The following is a 7,105-nucleotide window of genomic DNA, read 5'->3' on the forward strand; positions in this document are numbered from 1 at the left end:
CAGCCCACCACACCTGTCTATGTTGTTGTTACAGGTGCTGATTTATGTGGGTTAAGAACCCAGGCCCTGACTTGTTTCACCAGTCTTAAGTTATCCATTAACTGGGGTCTATAAATTATAGCCTCTCTTGGAGCTCAGATCTAAATTAGAGCTTGGGTTGTAGGTTTTTCTGTTAACCCTTTTTTTTTCTCTCTCCTACATCAAAAATACTTTGAGTGTACCTGATTGAATGAAAAATTAAACAGCCTTTAAAAAAAAAAAAAAAGCCTTATTGATGTGTGGCTTCTTACTAGGGAGGTAAACTCCCTGAGAGATCCAAAAGAACCCAGGAAGGCCAGTTACACTGTCTGACCTTCCAGAGCAGGTTTGAAACCATTTTGTGTGTCATGGACCCTTGGGGAGTGCCTGTTAAGGCCCTTCTGAGAATCACTGGTTTTAACTGAATAAAAAAGATAATTACAAAGAAAATCAATTATATAAAACCACGCTCATGAAAACAATTTTAAAAATAAGTTCTGGGTAGCTAAATGGCACAATGGATAAAGTCCTGGCCCTGGATTCAGGAGGACCTGAGTTCAAACCCAACCTCAGACACTTGACACTGTACTAGCTATGTGGCCCTAGGCAAGTCATTTAACCCTCATTGCCCCGCCCCCCAAAAAAAAGTTCACAAGGATTTACATGAAATTATATAGCATGAAATATATCGAATCTAGAAAACAAAATACCCAATGACCATACATATATAAGCAGACAAAACAACCACAAAATGAATGCAAAGGAAGGTGGTCAAATTGGAAAGAATGAAGACTGAGTTGAGATGGCAAAGGAGAAGAAGTATTTGAGGTATAACACACTCTACAAAGATGGAGAACACATGCCAGATTAAGTTCTGATGGAAAAAGCCAAGAATACAAAGAGGCAGTGAGTCCCTTTTGCAGCCCAGGTCAACACAGGTAGACAGAGAATATCTGTGGACACTGGGGTTGGTCTGGATAGGAGCTCACTGAATTTCAGAGCAAGGAGAAATTGTGCACCAGGGTAAGAAGAGACCCCAGCTACACAATAAGGAAGGCTTAAATGTGTGTAGGCCACAGAAACAATAACCTACTACCAGCACTGTCTCCTTACTAGGAGTTGCAGGTCACAGAGGTGAGGTAAGCTGAGGTTCTGCACTTAGAAAGCCTGATCCAGCGTGAGTAGCAGTCATGGACCCTGGACTTTGTACTGACCTTGGAACAAGTTCAGAAGCAAAAAAATTCTGTATTTCTCTGAGCCTAGCAGTTAAGCAGGGCCTCAGCTTCCATTCTAGGCTTCATCATTTTCAACCATCATTATCAACCTTCATCATTTTTCAACCATCATTATCAACCACCACCACCATCATCATGTCTAGCAATTATAGTATCTACTATGTGCATGATACTGTGCTAAATACTGCATCGTGTTTATCATGACATCTGGGATAAGAGCAGTAAGAGAATGTTGAGGGGAAATAGTCAGGCTTAATCAGATGCATAGGATTGAGCTGTCCGTGGCATCAGGCATATAGGAGGGGGAATCAAAGTCAGGTGTAGAATGAGATGGCATATCCTGGCCATCCTGTGCGGGTGTGTGTGGGGGATTTAAAGCAAGAGAATCCAACCTCAACTCTTGCCAATGGCCATTCTATCAGCCTTTCCCAAGGCAGAGCAGGGTCAGGGTGCACGGGTTTCTAATTTTAGGCAAAGATGGGGTCATAGAAACTTCAAATCACAATTCTTTATATTCCCCTCTTTGTTTTGTCAAGAAACACAGGGTGTTTCCTTGATGAAACAATAAATATTAAACAATAAACAATACATTTTTTGAAATAACAATATAGGCTGATGATGAGTGAGATGAGCAGAACCAGAACATTGTACACAGTATCATCAACATTGAGTGTTGATCTACTGTGATGGACTATATTCTTCTCACCAATGCGATGGTACAGAAGAGTTCCAGGGAACTCATGATAGAAGAGGATCTCCAAATCCAGGAAAAAAAAAAAGAACTGTGGAGTATAGATGCTGAATGAACCATACTATTTCTTTTGGTTTGGGTGCTATTGTTTTTCCATTTTGAGGTTTTTTGTCATTGCTCTGATTTTTCTCTTATAACATGACTAATGCAGAAATATGTTTAATGTTATTATGTATGTGTGTGTGTGTATATATATATATATATATATAACCTATATCAGATTACCTGCTGTCTAGGGGAGGGGGGAGGGAGGGAGGGAGGCGAGGGAGGGAAGGGAGGGAGAAAAATCTGAAATTGGAAAGCTTGTATAAACAAAAGTTGAGAACTATCTTTACATGTAATAGGAAAAAAATACTTTATTAAAAAAATAACAATATAATAACCTATGCTAAGAAACAATATACTAATAACAATATAGGAAAGGGACAATATATATTACAGATAATGTATCATAGTAACAGAAGGAGAAAACAAAAATGTTCATTTAGAGTCCTTGAAATCTTGTCTTTGTTGAGTGTTAAGATGCCATCATGGGGACTGAATTGTGGTCCAGATTCTGGATTCTGGAAACTTTTTAAACTGTTAAACTGCTGGATTTCCACTAATCTTTAGTATAGCATTGTCAATGATCAAATTAAACAGCAAGAGTTCTTCAAAATATAACTCATATAGAACAAATTTTAACTTGATACATACAGCATATTACAACTCAAAAAAGTTATGACCTTTGGGCAAATCCCTTTCCTGAGTTTAAATTTCTTCTTGTAAATTGATGAGGTTGCACTATTTAATTCTGAATTATGTTTCATTTCTACTTCCTATGCCTTTTGGTGGTTTAGGAGTTGGTAACATTCAAGAATGTGGCTGTGGATTTCACCCAGGAGGAGTGGGGCCTCTTGGACCATCCTCAGAAGGAGTTATACAAGAAGGTCATGCTAGAGAATGCCCATAACCTGCTCTCCCTGGGTAAGGACACTTCTCCTGATAACTCTGAGTCTGCAATCAAAGGGAATATCTTCATTCCTGAGTAGGCAGGGCTTGAAACACAAGTGAAATACTCAAATGGGAATGATGCTAGTCTCCTGGGTCCAAGACACAAGGGCCCTCCTGCTGCCTGGTTTTCATAAAGAAAGTCTTTGCATTGTGGAACAAGAACCTGAGGGTCTCCTTTGCTGCTCCTGAAGTTGTGTCTTACCAATTCCATTTAGTCTCAGATCAAAGATGAAATCAGTGTTGAAGCATCTTAGACCTGGAACTAATCCCAGAGTTTATTGAGTTGAGCCTCTACCCAGACATGACTTTTGTTTCCCAAATCTCTGAAAACTGTTCAGGCTGCTTTTCCTTGCCACCTTTCCTCTTTGGGATGGGCCTTGTATTTGGAGTAGCCTTCTTGTTAATAAGCATCACTTGTAGGGGCAGCTAGGTGGCACAGTGGATAGAGCACCGGCCCTGGAGTCAGGAGTACCTGAGTTCAAATCCGGCCTCAGACACTTAACACTTGCTAGCTGTGTGACCCTGGGCAAGTCACTTAACCCCAATTGCCTCACTAAAAAACAAAACAAAACAAACAAACAAACAAACAAAAAAAAAACAAGCATCACTTGGTAGCCTAAAACCCTTGTTGTCCCTAGTATAGGAAGTTTGTCTTTCATCTTCCTTTCTATTGCCCTCAAATTCCAGCACAGATGGTGGGAAAGAAGGGAAGGGAATAAGAAGTGATTTCCACCTACTGTTTGCCAGGTGCTGTGCCAAGAGCTTTCTTTATATTACAGTAATAGCAATATTGTTTTCAGAATGACTTTTGTGGGGACCAATTTTTAATTGGGGAATGCTAGCTAAGCGGCTCACCCCAATATTGGGGCAAGGAAAGAGAACGGCAGCCTCCTTCAGAACAGAACAAGATTTATTTTAACAAGAACGAACTTAAAAAAACCCCACACAAACAGGATCAGTAGGATCAAGGGAAAGGAAATAAAATGGGGAAAGGGAAATTATAATACCTGAAAAAATACCACCGCCCAGGAATCAGCTGAAAATACGCAGCAGAACGCCTGTCGCTTTCCAGCTTCCACCTAGAATGCCCAATTCTCCTCCCCCAAACCTAGAAACATCCCACACAGCCCCAGCCAATGGGATGGCCACTCTGACAGTCACATGACTGCCCTCACTAGACTTCCAATCATTATAATTTTGCCAGGCCCATGTAGGGCCTAGTGTCTGAGGTCGGATTTGAACTCAGGTCCTCCTGAATCCAGGGTCTATCCACTGTGCCACCTAGCTGCCCCTGAAGTTTTAAAAATATCTATTCATATAGCTTCTGTGTGTGTCTTAGCAGGTAGACTGCCAATTATTTTATACTGTCTATAGTGATTTTAAGTGGAATTTCTTCTTTTCTCTCTTCCCATTGGACTTCATGGGTAATATGTACAAATTTCCATCATTTCAGTGGAGGATTTTTATGTCCTATAAATTTGATGAATTTTAAAATTATTTCAATCAGGGTTTTTTTTTTGAGAACTCTCTAGGATTCTCTAGATACAGTATGTTGTGATAAAAAGAAAATTGTGACACAGAGAAACTGAAGAAAAAAGTTTTGAGCATGATCACTTTATTAGCAAGGCTAGCAGCTGACAATATATGGGATCCAAAGCTACTCAGTAGCCAAGGATAACATTGAAAAATACAGCAATTCTTTTAGAGCATTTACAGTTATTCTTTTGGGGGGGGCAGTTGGGGTTAAGTGACTTGCCCAGGGTCACACAGCTAGTGAGTGTCATGTTTCTGAGGCCAGATTTGAATTCAGGTCCTCCCGACTCCAGGGCCAGTGATCTATCCACTGCACAGTTACTCTGACACACAGATAGATCTCACTTCTGATTGCCTTCTTATATCAATTCCTCATCAGATATTCTAGAATCCCCTGACTAACATCCTTTGAAAAGTCCCAGGGTAGGCAAACATCCTATGACTCACATGCCCTAGAAAGTTCTGCAGTTGGCAATTTCCAGGGCAGGAAGCAGGACGCTTGTGGTTTCCATGCTTGTACTCTGGAGTGGGTATAGAACCTTTGTGATGGGAAAGCACAGAGAAAAGAGGAATCTGGAATGATGCACCTGGAGTTGTTTTACTCTGTTGCCAATGTTGTCAAGAAGCATGCAGGATATGGGTGGAAAACTATAAGGGTGGATAAGGCAATTAAAGCTACAGGCTTAAAGAGCCCAAACTCACACAATGAGGGGCCCCAACCAATATATAGTAGATTGTTTAAGCCTAATGAAATAGAGTAGAAGTTACAGTAACAACAATATTGTTTTTTTTAATGTATAAGGTATTTTATTTTTTCCGTTACATGTAAAGATAGTTCTCAACTTTTGTTTATACAAGCTTTATAATTTCAGATTTTTCTCCCTCCCTCCCCTCCCTCCCTCCTCCCCTAGACAGCAGGTAATCTGATATAGGTTATATCTATATATCTCTATACATATACATATAGATATAGATATATACACACACATATATATACACATAATAACATTAATCCTATTTCTGCATTAATCCTGTTACAAGAGAAAAAATCAGAGCAATGATGCAAAACCTCAAAATAGAAAAAAAAAAACAACAGCACCCAAAACAAAAGAAATAATATGGTTCAATCAGCATCTATACTCCACAATTCTTTCTTTCTTTTTTTTTCTTGGATTTGGAGATCCTCTTCTATCATGAGTTCCCTGGAACTCTTCTGTACCATTGCATTGGTGAGAAGAATATAGTCCATCACAGTAGGTCAACACTCAATGTTGATGATACTGTGTACAATGTTCTTCTGGTTCTGCTCATCTCACTCATCATCAGCTCACGTAAGACCCTCCAGGTTTCTCTGAACTCTTCCTGCTCATCATTTCTTACAGCACAATAGTATTCCATTGTATTCATATACCACAACTTGTCCAGCCATTCCCCAATTGATGGGCACCCCCTCAACTTCCAATTCCTTGCTACCACGTAAAGAGCAGCTATAAATATTTTTGTACATGTGGGTCCCTTTCCCCCTTCCATGATTTCTTTGGGAAAAAGACCTAAAAGTGGAATTGCTGGGTCAAAGGGTATGCACAGCTTTATTGCCCTTTGGGCATAATTCCAAATTGCTCTCCAGAATGGTTGGATCAGCTCACAGCTCCACCAACAATGCATTAGTGTTCCAATTTTCCCACAGCCTCTCCAACATTTATCATCTTCCTTTTTTGTCATTTTAGCCAATCTGATATGTGTCAGGTGGTACCTCAGAGTTGTTTTAATTTGCATCTCTCTAATCATTAGAGATTTAGAGCATTTTTTCATATGGGAATAGATAGCTTTGGTTTCTTCATCAGAAAACTGCCTATTCATATCCTTTGACCATTTCTCAATTGGGGAATGACTTGGATTCTTATAAATTTGATTTAATTCCCTATATATTTTAGAGATGAGGCCTTTATCAGAAGCACTGGCCTCAAAAATTGTTTCCCAGTTTTCTGCCTCCCTTCTAATTTTGGATGCATTGCTTCTGTTTGTACAAAAATTTTTAAATTTAATATAATCAAAATCATCCATTTTGCATTTTATAATATACTCTATCTCTTGTTTGGTCAAAAACTGTTCTCCTTTCCAAAGATCTGATAGGTACACTATTCCTTTCTCTCCTAATTTACCTACGGTATCACCTCTTATGTCTAAATCATGTATCCATTTTGACCTTATTTTAGTATAAGGTGTAAGATGTTGGTCTATGCCTAATTTCTGCCATACTATCTTCCAGTTTTCCCAGCAGTTTTTGTCAAATACTGAGTTCCTATCCCAGAAGCTGGAGTCTTTGGGTTTATCAAACACTACATTACTAGTGTCATTTACTACTGCATTTCCTGAGCCTAGCCTATTCCATTGATCTACCACTCTATTTTTTAGCCAGTACCAGATAGTTTTGATGACTGCCGCTTTATAGTAAAGCTCCAGGTTTGGTACCGCTAACCCACCTTCCTGTGAATTTTTTTTCATTATTTCCCTGGATATTCTTGATTTTTTGTTTTTCCAGATGAATTTTGTTATTATTTTTTCTAGCTGTATA

The sequence above is a fragment of the Dromiciops gliroides genome, chromosome 3, assembly GCF_019393635.1.
Source record: "Dromiciops gliroides isolate mDroGli1 chromosome 3, mDroGli1.pri, whole genome shotgun sequence".
NCBI classification, from domain to species: Eukaryota; Metazoa; Chordata; class Mammalia; order Microbiotheria; family Microbiotheriidae; genus Dromiciops; species Dromiciops gliroides.